The sequence below is a fragment of the Buteo buteo genome, chromosome 7 (assembly GCF_964188355.1).
Source record: "Buteo buteo chromosome 7, bButBut1.hap1.1, whole genome shotgun sequence".
Classification (NCBI taxonomy): domain Eukaryota; kingdom Metazoa; phylum Chordata; class Aves; order Accipitriformes; family Accipitridae; genus Buteo; species Buteo buteo.
The window spans coordinates 17,429,231-17,443,860 of record NC_134177.1 but is presented as its reverse complement, the minus strand read 5'-3'; the positions used below and the strand labels follow the sequence as shown (position 1 = coordinate 17,443,860).

The 14,630-nt window shown below is 37.5% G+C and overlaps 1 protein-coding gene across 1 annotated transcript in view; it reads left to right on the top strand.

Moving 5' to 3' along the window:
- Nucleotides 1-268: 268 nt before the first annotated feature.
- The window catches only part of LOC142033275 (uncharacterized), a 51,808-nt gene continuing 37,446 nt past the window's right edge, over nt 269-14,630 (top strand). Inside the window, exons 1-2 of the mRNA XM_075033157.1 lie at nt 269-351; nt 2,184-2,302. The gene's annotated coding sequence lies outside the window, so the exon portion shown is untranslated. The remainder of the gene's footprint in view (nt 352-2,183; nt 2,303-14,630) is intronic.

Genomic DNA, 14,630 nt, shown 5'->3' with positions numbered 1-14,630 from the left:
CCTGAAGGGAACTCTTGAATGTTGCTGAAACTGTTTAAGCCTGCTAAGCAATCCTTTTGGGTGAGTAAAGTGCTATATTCAGGGCTTTAAAATGTGGCTGAACTGTGCAAACCTCTCTCATAGAGGAGTGAACGTTCAAGGTTTGTACTACAACTTCTGTATACTATTTATTTGTAAAGCATGAAACAGGAAGCATTTCTGAGCCTGGTAGGAGAGGCATAATAAGCTTCCAGCCTGTTTTCTTTGCACATACCGGATTTCACGGAAGGAAAATACAGGTGCGTGGGCTCAGAGGAGTGCAGGAGTCATCTGAGAAGTGTGCTTGAAAATACCTTGCAGTTTGTGTAACAAGTAAGTTGAACTGCAGAAGAGAGGCAGCAAAGAATTGATTAATCCTGAAATGTAAAATGCATGAAAAATCTGGGCTGCAGTTCTGATTTTCAGGAAATATATATTGCTGAGTCAGATTCTCTAGGATTTTACACATTGAAAGGTTTTACTCCTTCCCCACCTTTCTCCCAGGTTATGCATACAAATTTTTCTTCTTAGTTTTTCTTCAGCTTTTAGATGTAGATTTATAATACTGTGAAGTAAATGCATTTACATGCCATACCATAATATGATAATATTTGCCTGTACAGAGTTTCATAATGCAACCCTCTGTCGAAAAAAGTAACTGAGGAATTCCAGCAGTAACTTTTCCTTGTTCTGTCTTGGAAAGAAGAGAAAGATTTCTTTGTACTCTTGATTCTGTTTACTCCAGTGCTTTCCTGTCAGCTTGAAAGGATCAGAACAAGTCTGTCCTAATAGAACTGGTTTTGAAAGATTAGCATTTAAACACTGTAATCTTCCCTGTACCACAATGCTGAATGGATTCAGGAAAGCACTTAACCACACGCTTTAAATTGAAGTTTAAGTGAAGTTGCACAGAATGAAGCTTACATTTGTGTTTGTTTAAAATATGTTTGAGGACCATTAAGTGCATGCATCCTTTCAGGAAACCTTTATTAGACACCAGAGAAAATTGATTATGTCTAGATTTGATGTAACCTTAATATGCACAGGGATTGCTGTCCATTAGTTTTTGTTTTTAATGACCAGAATAGAAAATTAAAACCAAATGAAATATTTAGAAAACTATTATTATGACTCCATCAAGCTGATTATGCAACTAAAAGGATTTAATCATAGTGAAAAGAATATGCTCTGTAAATTTTAGAGTCTGTATATGTTTCAGTTTTCAGCTGTTGACTAACAAGTGTGGAAGCTGGTAGTTCTGTTCAATTTTGCTTCTCTGCTAACTTAAGTCTATAATCAGACAAACACTTAAAAAAAGGTAGATCTCCAGCTTCCTCTTACAGTTGGATTAAAGTTACAGTTGGACTGAAGGAGGGCAGCAAATTGAGCAGACTGATTTAATAAAAGACATCATCCTTTTCACATATCTCTAGTACTTTTTCAGTGAGGAAAGAGCTTATGTATCTATTAAATATACTTGCAAAGGAGGAGAGTAGATCCTTAGCAGGCAATGTAACACTGTTTTTCCTTCGTTTGCAAGAGACACAGTCAGTTTTACTGCTTCGAATTTTTCAAACTGTCTTTTGAGTAGTTGCTTTAAAATGTTAACCTTAGTGAAACTAAAACTTTTTTTAACTTGGCATGGTAGCAGAGGAATTTTTTTGAAGTATTGAGAGGGAGTCTGAATATCACCTCTTAAGTGCTTGAGTTCTTATACTCTGGTCCTTCTATAATTAATGGAGAGGCTCTTTCAGACAGTGATTTAAAACCTACCTCCAGAAATAAGAATTTTACAATATAACCTAAAAAAAAAAAAAAAAAGAAAAGAAAAAAGGAAAAGGTAATATTCAGGAAACTCTGCTAAAGAAACAGACAAAGCAAAATGCCAGTGCATGGATATCAAATTTATTGACATGGATTTTTCTGACACAAGGCATATATGAATGTGGGACGCTCATTTAGTATTTCCCAAATGAGATTAAAAAGGTAAAAATTAAAAGTGATTTTTCTAGTAGTGTGTGCATAGGAGAGCTGGTTAAAATTGTAAAAGGTTCTTCTTTAGTATTTTGAACTTCAAAGATGAATGTTTCCTGAAATGTCACACTTCCATTACATATGGCTTATAACCTTTAAATGTGGTTACAGTAAAAAAAAATGTATTTCAGATTCAACACATTAATCCGTGATGAGAGATGTGCAGAGCTGTCACTTTCACCAGGCATTTGTATATGGTCACTGGGGCTTCCACAGGTCTATTCTTCTGAGACACTTTGCCTTTTAGCAGGTAAACACAGCTTTTTTCATAGCAAAACTGAGAAAAATCTGTTCTCAAAGCAAAGCAGCTCTATGCAATCTGTAGTACTACCCTCTTGTTTCTGTAAAACTTTCAAGAGCTAAGAAACCCATTTTCACAATGCTTCCATAACACTGTGCTTTTATTTGCCTTTTTTTTTGTTTTTAAACACCTCTGGTAAATATTGTCAATGAAGCTGCATATTATCACCCAAGTGCCATCTGGAACAGTCTTTCAACCTGACTATTTAAAAATGAGGTGATTAATAATGCTGCATAATATATGGTTCCTGTATTTTCTATTTTGGTTTGCAGATTCATTCATAATATGTGCTAGCCTGCATACCTCCAACCTTATTCAGTATTTTGGAAGAGTGGCTTTTCTGATTAGTTTATTATTTATTTGCTAAACATTATAAGTGCAATGGGTCATTAAGTAACATGCCACTGAAGCTGTATTGTTTTGGGGAGATAGAAGCATTTCCAGAAATATTTTTTAAAAGAACAAAGGCAAATTGTTCAGAGGTGGAAAGTCAATGGCAGTTGGATCCCTCTGCCCCTATGACTCTTATTCCATAAATTATGACAGAGAGTCATTTCTGAGGGAGGAAGGAAGGCGAATGCAGAAACATCTGTGCTAAATGTCTAGTAACTTTGGCACCTGAGCAGTGAAGTCTCATAATATCAGATAGGCTTAGGCTAGTGGCTGGTGGGATGGGGGCGAGAATAGGAAGAGCAAAAGTGAGAGAACTCCTGGGTCGACATAAAGACATTTTAGTAAGTGAAGGAGTAACCTCAGTGATGCAAAGGCAATCACTCACCATCTCCCACCAGCAGAGCAATGGCCCACCAGTCTCTGAGCAGCAGCCACCTTGGCAAGACAACCCCCTGCTTCTTCCTCTGCTGCCAGTTTTACTGCTGAGCACGGCGCTAGGTGGTATGGGCTGTCCCTTTGGCCAGTCCTCACTGTGTCCCCTCTCAACCTCTTGCCTGCCCCCAGCCTGCTCCCAGGGGGACAGAGTGGGAAACGGAGAAGGCCTTGACAGGGCACAAGCAGTGTTCAGCAATAGCCAGAACACTGGTGCATTATCGAGCCTGTTTTAGTCACACATCCAAACCTCAGCACTACACAGGCTGCAATGAAAAGTCAACCCAGTCCCAGCCAAAGCCAGTACAAAAATGATCCAGGTGAAACTGTGAAAGAGAGACTCACAAAGGCTGCTATTACAAGGAAAAATACGTAAGGACAGTATTTCATTTCAACTGTTTATTTCAACAATTTATGCTTAGTTTAAGTCTCTTGGATTTTGGGGGTAATATTGTCTTGTTAGGAGAGATGATAACTGATCTCAAATGACTAGTGGTTTATTGAACGTGACCTAATTATAATGAGGTGAATGGGAAATATTTTCTGACAGGCTGAGAAAAGCTCTGTGGGAAAGAGCTATGCAACGTTGTCTTAACCGTGGCAGGAGGGGGTGAATGGAAGTTAACTCTTGAGAGACTGCTCCAGGCACTTAGATAATTGGATGATAGGAGCTATACTGGAACCCAGATAGAATAATTCGGACATGTTTGAAGTCATTAAAAGGACTAAATCCACTTCAGAGCAGCAGCATGATTCTGAGTATGGAGCCCTACAGTGAGTGAGCTTATGTCTCTCAAAGACAAACAGATAAATCAATGCCCACAGCACTCTTCTCAAATGGATTTGAGTTTTCAGCAGTTAAAATTCTCCCCATAGAAATTAATGGTTACCTAGTACCTCAGCAACTGCCCAAGACTATGCTGCTTTTTTGAACACAAGGTTCTGTGGGCTGCACAGTTTAGTATTTATTTCAAATTGCCTGAAATATGCCAGTAAACAGTGGTGGAGAATGTAATCTTGTACTTCAAGTCCCACAGATGATATACATTTCCTACTCATTGTATGATAATAAAAATGATGACAAATGGCCCCAAAGACCTGTAAACTGGACCAAGAGAACAGTGAAAAGCAGTGGCTGTGCTGGGTTGTGTTTGCTGCCAAGTCTGTGTGCTGTTTCAGGATATAACACAGTAGAAGAGCTGCAGGAACGGGGCATAAGTGAGTTTCAGTAAAAGTGTTGCTTGATTTTTCTGGCATCTATTGTTTATCAGTTAGAGTTGAAAAACTTATGATCACGCAAAGGAATTACAGTCTTAGTCTTAAGCTCTCAACAACTCTCATTTTAGAAGCTTTTCAATTGATTTGAAGAGTGTGGCCTGGGAGAAATAATACAATACATAAGACACAGCATCATTTTGGAGTCATTTAGGGGAGAGAATATAGAGAAATTGGTTGTAAATGCCCCCCCCCCCTTTTTTTAAAGAATACAGAGTTCAAAATACCTAGACTATTAACCTGTAAAATTGCTAGTACCATAAACATCACTAACATGGCAAACAAATTATTTTTTTTCTTTTTGTTCTGATTTTATAATAATGATATAGATACAAAGATAGAAGCCAATTGCACAGAATAACTGCAGATTCTGGAAAGAATTTTGATAAGTGTTAATACTTTGAAAAACAAGAGCTGAAATTGCTGGAAAAAATGAATATGCACTGTAATTTCTCAAAAAAGTGTGTTTAATTTATCAGTTATGGACAATTTAAAGCACCCATATGCCTATATGTGAATGCATTTCTAGAGCCTATGGTGTTACCATTATCATTATTATAATTTTATTGTGATGGTTTAATTTCAGTGTCACAAAACTTTGGTTTCAATTGTTACACATGTAAGGTCATATTAAATTAAATGGTAATTTGAAAATTGTTTCTGATAATTTCAATTATGGATACAGAAAAAGTAAGGCTGGAAGAAGTGCTTGCTAATACAGAATTTTGAAAGCATTCTTATTGTGACTTACAACATTTTCTCTTTTTCAATTTTTTTTATATGCTATTCACAGACTGGAAAAAATATTTTCTTTAGCTAAGGGAAACAGCTTGTTTCTTAAGGTATTAAGTGAATTAAACTTGTTTGCTATATCAACTTTGTTGTACCATAAGCCCCCAGAAGAAGTTGCTTTCCCCTGCTTTCCATCCCACTGCAGGACAAGGGCAGTGGTGCTATGGTTAGGAGAGAAGAGTCCTGCCCAGTCAAATGGTTGCTGATAAGCAAAAATCTTTAATGGTTGAATTCTGCTAATCTTCCCTCTTGGGATCTACTAATTTGGGTCTCTCTCCTCTACAAACACAAGTTGACAAGAAACCGTGAGGAGTACAATTAAGTTTGAGGACACAGCTCCTTTTTCATAATTACCCGAAATCTGCCAAAGGATTAAAACCTGTCCTGACAGGCAGTGTGGCTGTGTAAGCATTGCGTTTGTAGGAAAACAGGCTAACCCTAACCCCTCCACAGGTCTCCTTCCTTAACTGCCTACTGCCAATCAAAACCTTGTTTCCTCTGTGATTTTTTTTTTTTTTATTATTATTATCCCCCTCCCACCCCCAAGTCTTTAAGTCTTTGCCAGGTCTGAAGCCAGGTGCAATAGCTCACTCTTTTACAAAGTAAAAATAAAAATCACTGTTCTCCCACAAAGTGCTGATTGAAGATAAAATGGCTCAGTACTATATTTGGTTGATAGTTTACATTTTGTTTGAGTTTTAGATGGCTTGTGGCATGTACGGAATGAAATGTGATCCTATGTTATTTTAGTGAACTGACTTAAAATGTATCATTTTAGTCTCACGAAGAGATAGGAAGCTCAGTGTGTTTTATAAACTGGACATGATTTCTATTCAAACAGAATGAAAGCTCTAATATTTCAGTTAGCATTCAGAACAATATTTTTGTCTTTTCTTGCTTTACTTTGTGTTTTTTTCTTACCATAGATCTATAAATATTTTTCTGCTCGGAACAGAAAAGTTGTTTCTGGTAATGTGTTAGAATATATTTGCTTCCCCTAGTGTGTAAAATGAGTTCTTCCTTATCCTGTATTAGAAGTATTACAACCTCTGCTCTGCAAAACGCACATTCTGTGAGAAGTTAATAACAGTAGGAAATTAAGCTAAGAAGCAGGTGCCAAATAACCTAACTGTACTTTTCACAGTTATGAGTAATCTACACTTCTCTTTCCTAATGCCTTGACTAAAAAGGCTTATTTAGCATGTGTGCTTCAAACTGTAATATAGTGCTTCATTTCCCTCATAATTTCTGAAGCTGGGAGCTAAAATAATGTTTTTCTGGGCCTTAGCACATTGCTTGATCTTGCAAAGTCTATTTCATGGTCTGCTAGATCCTAATGGAGATTGTTGGTAATGAGATAACATTTATTTGTATAAAAGTAAATTTACTGCCAACTGCCTAAAACTTATGAGCAATTGAAGTAACAGGTTGTTTTAAGTTTTTAGTTTATTTTATCAGTATGTAAGAAAATATAAAGGGGTCACCATTTCAACTCCCTAAAAAAACCCGCAAATACTGTATGTTTATATGCCATGGTATCAAGACATATTGTCTTTGCAAACTTTTCGATGAAGCTGTATATTAATGTTTCTGTTGGAGATGTATTTATGTTTGGAGCTTCTGCTTCCCAAGCCATTAAAATCATTTGACAGTAAATGTTACACCTCATTCAGTAAAATCAGATCTTAGTGCATCTGTTAATGTAATCAACCTTAAAGCTTAACCATATGCAAAAAGATGGGGAACTTCTATAGATGCTCTTGACAGGCTTTGAGAATGACCTTGATATTAGCTAATAGCATTTCTAGCAGAGAATCTGCAGTAGGCTTTTTGCCTAGAGCCACATTGTAAATTATTGCTGCATTGCAGATTACAGTTTAATTGTTCAAGGGAAGTGGGGGAAAAACTACCATTCTGAATTCCCGAGTAGGATATACGGTACATCAGTGAAGGCCAAGCTGAAAAGTCTAGTATGACAGTACAGATGCTGTACAAACCAAAGAGAATCAAAAGATTGTTCTTCCCCCAAAGAGCTCATTGTGCAGTGTATACCATCTATGCTTTAACTTATGTGATGTGTCCTTCTAGTAAGCACATGGAGCTTTATTTTCAAATGGTGGTAATGTGGATGCCCCATTTCAGATGTTTTGAGGACATTTTGTTTAGACATTGCCAGTTTTTGGGTGGTGAGTGGTTTCTAATCAGATTTCTGATTTGGGATCATCAAAATCACATTCCTTTTGCAAACATGAAACAAGTTATAAACTAGACATTCAAAAATCTTTATATCAGCCTGTGTATGCATTTACAGTAGGGGAAAAAAGTATATTGGGAAAGATCTATCTGTTGTTCACAAGGTTAGTAATTGGATTATATATTGATTTTAGGTTCAATTCTGTATCTATAGAACAGAGTGATAATGTAATGAGTTCAAAGGTTTCATGAGTTCATTTGAAATAGTGAAGCCATGGCTTAATTTTGTAGGTCATATCAAATCTGTGCCAATAATTCTTTAGGTGATGGCACATTATGTGTGCACCTACTGCTTTTAAAGGCGTAGAGACTCTTAAAAATGTCTGTTAGCTCTGCTTTTTTAAAACCTTCATAACCAGAGTGCTGGACACACTGATGATTAAGATTTCAAGTGAAGTGGCCTGAGGCAAAAGGGAACATTGTATCTAACTTTCAGAAACCTTTCCAAGTTATCTAAAATAATAACTTCTTCACTTTTTATCTTTTTTTTAAAGATTCAGGATCTTAGGGCTTTCTGAGGCTATGAAGTTGGCAGTCTTTACAGCACAGGAAGGTTTACTTAGAGATTTAAGTTTTACAATCAAAGCATATTACATTGTTTAAAATATGTGCGTTACCTTTTCATGTGAATTTATACAATGCACAAGCAATGTGGAAAATAGTGTTTTTAAAAAGTTGCAAACAGTAAGATGATGGAGCAAAAAAATGGCAAGCTTTGCCAACATTATGGGAGGTGAGTTTTTAGGTTTTGCAGTTCTTTGTAAATGGTGTTAGGTTGAAGTTATACAATTTTTCTTTTTTTTTTTTCTCCCTGGAGAGAGCATTTGTTTGGGGTTGTTGTGTGGATTTTTTTCCCTGCTTGGTTATTTAAGTTAAGAGAGAGAAATTGTGCTTTCATTTATTCTGCTGTGAATCTGGAATAACTAAATTGCATTCATATACAGTTAGTCCAGAACTAGATGGGATAGCAAACCAGAACCTAGCTACAGTATTCATTGATGAACAGGATGGACATGAGACTTTAAAGAGGGAGATTTTAATTCATGTCCAAATACTTCTATTAAGTTCAGGTTTATGCTTTAGGAAAAGATTTAAAATACAGGTTCAGGAAATAAGTTTAAGGGAAAAAAATTCCCTTTGATCTATACATATGCTACTGGGGGACATACCTACCTTTTGCTCTTTCCCTGCCTTTGTAGCTGTGAAAAGCCAACTTAACACTCAAGAAAGTTTCCAGAGAGCAGCTGAGCCTGCAGGTTGAACTGTTCACTGTTGTACCCTCAGCTCTGTATTCCTGCTATCATCCTTGTTTAGGTACTGGCAAACCTGCAGTTGTTTGGTCAGCCAGTTCATGCAGCTAAACTGAAAACTCATGAGGAAAAACAAGCTTTTCAGCTCCAGGGTTTCTGAATCAGCTCCGTGAACCAGTTCACTTCGCAGTTGCATTCTAGTTTGCTCTTCATCACTGGGGAAAAAGATAGGGAGGGGTCAGATGGGACTGGGGTGAGACACAGTTCCCGCACTCCTGGAGTCAGCCTGAGTGAGCGCAGACGGTTAACTGGGAGTTATAATTAGGTCTCTGCTGGCCAGTTAGTTTAATGTTCTCTGTGATTGAGGAGATGCTAGTCATTCCTAAAATAAAAAGCAGTGTGTGCCTCTGTGCCCAGAATGGCTCTCTGCCTGTCCTGGGATGGCAGCGTGGGTCTTGAAACAAGAAGTGGTTGGCACTCTGCCTTTTCCCCAGAATGGCTTCTTCCACTGAGGCTAGGATTTTACCCTGCATTAGGAAAAGCACAATTAAAGCTGCAAACCAGCTAAGTAGTTCACTTTTCTTGACTGTAGGTTAATGCCAGAGCAGATTTATTTTGTGTTATTTTCTGTTTTTCTTCTGAATTTACAAAAGGACTGGAACCATTTGTTTTCCAGGCACTTCAGTCAACCAAATTAAAGCACAGAAAACTGGTGAATAAACACTATAATCAGTGTAGAAAGAAAACAACTAGTAATCACCAAATACCTAATTCAGTAACTATGCAGAGCCAATCATTAATAATAATACCACTGCACATGTGGTATGGTTGCCCTTCAGCACTTTTAAAACACAGTACCAAAAAGCCTCGCAGCTCATCCTAGGGGTCAGACAACTGGCTATTTCAAGTCAGTAAGGCAGGAGCATAGTAAAGGTGCTGAAGTAGCTGCTTATTTTTTCAGAGTAGGGCTGACCTTAGGGCATTAGCTGCCACATTGCATTTGGAGGCCAGAGGCAGTCTCTCAGCTAGGCAGGCAGCAGATCTGACAGGGCTTAGGTCAAAAATTGCACCTTGGAAAACTGCAGGTCACTCCTACCTGCTATGAAACATCCATTGAATGTGTTCATGGTCACTTGCTCTACTTAGACTTTATATAAATTCCCTCTGAGTTGCTGTCTTGTCCTGTTTCATTCTTAAGATGAATATATGCCCTGTCTTGAGGCTTGTAGCAAGCTGACCAAACATTGACTGAAGAAGATAATGTGGACAGAAGTTAATAAGTAATATGAAGAAGAGATGTCACTGTGCTTACCAAAAACATGCATGATAGAGTAAGCATATGGGATCATCACTGGAGGAAATACCACATGTACTGTCTAAGAGGTATAGCAGTACCACTGACATCATGAAATCATTTAGGCTGCATCATTTCCTGAGTTGAAACCCAGCCAAGCACTGTAACAGCCCACTCTCTCATCCATGCTTGTGGTTTTTGGAACAATAAATGACATTTCAGATTTTGAGTTTGTTTTTCACTAGAGCCATCATCACCATGCTAGCCAGCTCCAAATAGCAGCACAAACCTATCAATATCAGTAGAGACTGTACAGATGCAATTTGATATGCCTAAAGGTGAATGCTTCCCAGAGGTTAGTTGTGAGGTGCTCTCCACTCCAATATCAGCCAATGCCCTAGTGTGGATCTAGGGTACTACACTGAATATTATTGAATTTTGAACTTCAGCTGGATAAATTACTCTTTACTTTCTGTGGAAGGTTGCTATTTATTATTGAATGATTCCTGTATTCAACATCTGAAGCATTGCTTTGCAGAAGTACTGCTTTACAGTAACAGGCAAACTAACTTCTGTACAATCTATAAAACTATTCTTAATTTTCCTGGATGAAAGGTATTATAAAAATGTAACTGATTAATCATTTCTCAACTTATATCTGGATTTTTCTGTATTTTAAGCAAGTGGCTTAAATATTTAGAGTGTAAAATTAATAGGTCAGATCTTACTGAAAAGTTAGACTAACAGTTCTAGAAACAAAGAAGTTGCTGTTGTTTAAAGTGTTAGTATATATTATCTATCTGAAATAGGTGCTTTTCAAAGTCACAGAAGTTCATATTTTAATTGATATGGGAGAAAAAGAACTGTATCTGAAAAGAATATGTTCTAGGAAATGCAGTACTTTACTCTGACCATTATACCTTTTACTAAAATACTGCATAACTCAAGCTTCTTTAAAAAAATTACACAATTTTTAAAGTAATTTAGTCAGGTTAGGTTGATTTTTGAGCTCAAGGAAAACACATCAGTGCTGAGAGGCAGATGGAATTACAGAGCTGTACTGGAATAGAGCTAGTATGGTAAAATATTAATAAGAATGTTTTTAATCTACTGTGCATTGCAAGAACGCTTAGCTTGAGAGAAAGCTGTCACAAAGATGTGATGTAGTACAAGTGGTAGCTGGAATTGAGAACATTAAACAAAATTATATGCAAAACAGAACTGAAATGACAATTCTACGATGGTATCTATGTGTGAAACACACAGATCAAAACAACAGATCTGGGACTGCTGTAATTATTGTGCTGAGCTATAATTGTAGACTCTTCATTCAGCTGAGTGTTCCAGGGTACCACATATAATGAAGTTTAGATGCTCTTACTTAATTTAGAACTGCATGCTCATATAGGTCGATTCTTCTTGGCAATGCTGCCAAGTCTTGTTGAATCTTAAAAGGGAGCAGCAGGCTTTAGGAAGGTGAGGTGTTAGATGTGAGGAACTTCAGTGGCTCCTGATGGATTTAGAGGTTTTTTTGAAGTGTAGAAGGAAGGTAGAATGATACCGTGTCTCATGATTCATGGGGATATGAGTAGATGAGGTATGCACGACCCTCAGTGGTGTAGCGAAATATGAATTGTGTGCATCTGAGGACAGCATCTGACCGAGATGCAGCTAGACAAGATGTCCCTCCATTGCTACTCGGATTTAGTGCTTGGCTGTAATTCCCTATGGTACCTAGCATGGACTTGGAAGCATTTGATAAATTGGGAATATTTGGGTCTTTTTTGATTCTTGTACTATTAAACTTTGACAGGTTAAACTCTACTCTGTTCCATTCCACTGTCTCCACTACTACCTTATCCTTTTTTTTTTTTAATGATAATTCCTAGATTTGTCAACTGATTTTGAGGCCTTCCCACTCAGGAGACTGCACTTCTGTCCAGATACTCTATAGCTTGCAGAGTTGGGCTGTGTTTTAATGAAATAATAAATTCCAATTTAGTGCTCCTGGTACTGAAAAATTTCTATGGGCACATGGCAAAAATGCTGACCCTGTTTAAAACCCTTTGCAAGTTCTGGTAAGTTTTTCAATTATTGACAAGTTAACTTTGTACTAGTCCATTTATGCTGAGCAGGTACTATTTGTCTTTTGTAGCCAGAGTAATGTTCCGTAAAAGTGTAAGCCAGCCTGAATTTCAGAATTTCTGCTTTGGCTAACTTGAAAAATGCAACCGTCTGAATCCAGGTTCAGATCCACACACTTCTGCATAATGACAATGACTACAAGAGAACACTTCCAGCACTGTGTCTGTCAAGGACTGTAAACAATGCTGCAAACAACGGATACATTGGAAGCTGAAATTGCCATCTCATAATTTTATGACAATCATTTTGACATAAAATTATGACATAATTTTATAAGCAACTGTCACTTGCCCCTCAAGTAATATGGCAAGTGATAGAACTAAATTTAAAGTGTTTTGAAGCAGAAACGCCAAAGTAGTGATGGAGAGGAAAAAAAGGTGTTTAGGAATGGTTGCAAATGCACTTTGCAAAGGTCACCGGTACATCTTGGTTTAAAAGTAACTTGCTTTTGTTGAGCACAAGGAGGAGTGCAGTTGTGACTAGTGTTTAAGTGAGATCTCAGTTTACCTTTGAAAACTATAGCTGCAGCTGGCTGGGAATTGGCTCACTTTGTGTGTCCATGTGTTTTTAAATGATAGATAGGAAAACAATTTGGACTGTTCATTTTTAGGCCACTGTGAAATACTGATGCTTATGGCAGACAGTAATTTCCAGAGGCATTGTATTTTCCTTCAGTACTAATTGACTTATCCTATAAAAATTACACCTTGAAGAGCTGGTCCTGTTCTAGTTGCCCTTGTCACATTTTCTTCCCTTGGTATAATTTAGCTATGTAGCCTAGCTGCAGTAGTAGGGCTTCTATTTTTCTCCCATTTAAAGGAGAAGCGTGAATGTCCTCCAAAATGTGACCAAGTGGGACTCCCATGCAGAAAAGAGAAGAGGCCTGGTTACATCTGTTTTGTTTGGAGGAAGAAGTAGTCTTGGCAAATAAAATAAGTCTTCCTAAAGTAAGATTATGGAAAACAAGATACAGTGAGTTGTTAGACCTCGTGTTTGGCTGCAGTAATATAAGAGAACTCTACAGGGCAGAGGAATTTCAGATATTGCTGCCTTTGGCTCCTCCTAATTGCTAAATTTGCTTATGTTCATTAGAATTCACTAGTAGTGAGAGCTGCCAGTTTTGATAGAAATAACCAGAAACCTGAAGGGAAGGGTGAGAAGACTGTAACATGGAGTTGTTGTAATGACTAATGTAATCAGAATGAAGGCTGAATGACATTGATGCTTACATGATAAACACTAGTGGGTCAAAATCTAAGCACTACTGTACCCTAGGAAATTGCAGTTATATTTAGGAGGCAGAAAAAAAACCCCCAACCCTGAAACTTGCCTGTCAAGTTGCATTTGTCTTACTTATGTTTACTCTTTCACTGTTGTCTCTTCAGCTTTTCCTTTTCTATGTGTTTCCTTCAGAGCCTTGGCAAGATAGCCAATGTTGTTATGTTGAAGCATTGGGGTAGAATAAGAAATTTAGAAAAGTTTTACGTGAAAATGGTTGTCAGCACAACGTTTTTGGTGTTCTTCTAGACTTTTAGTTAAAATATTAGGTACTGGAAGCTCCTTTCTAGCTCTCACCTCTTCATTTAATCTACCAGTTTACCCCCTGGGCCACAGTGCCAGTATTCTGTAGCTGTTCCCTTTCTTGTTTCCTATGACTTCTCTTTCACACTTGGACTCTTTCATGAAAGAAAAATCAGCAGTGCTGTTCTGCTTATAAGGGGTTGTCCTGCACGTGTCTGTCTTTGGTGACACATGTCAGTCTTTTGGTTGTGGCAATCCCTATTGTTTCAGCAATCTGGTTCTAAATAAAATACTTGGATAAAATTCTTGGAAATAACAAGAAAAATGCTGATGCAACAGAGGATACAATATGGGGCTGCTGAATGAATAAGTGGATTTGTTAAAAGTTACTTCTTCATGCCACTGCCTGCTCATGTGCCCAGCTTAGTTTTAGGAAAATGCATCTATTCACAGTAACATTCAAACACATATTTCAGTGCTTTACTGAGTCAGAGTTTCAGTCATCTGTTTTTTAAATTATACTAAATTATATAAATTACTCACACATGGCTTTGGAGCATAAGTCACCATTTTGAGATGTTAGCCTTCTAAAATAAACAAGACTAAACCCCAGAGGGAAGAAAACCCACATTCCTTTTCTACATTTTAGGCACAGGATTCTACTGCAGCCAAGCCTCTTCCAATAAAAAACCCTGCAGTGAGTTCAAGTGTATATATATTTCATTTTTCTCTAATATGATCTTGGTGATTTGGAGAACTTGGAATTCACGCTCCTTATCCTATCGGAAAACTTTTATAGCTATTTCTTACTTGTGGTGGAACAGCACAGGCCTGCAGGCCAGGAGACCTAAACACATCTCTTTTGCCTCTTGAAGGCAAAAGAAATGTACTTTCCCATCAAACTTTTTGTCTAGGATGGAAG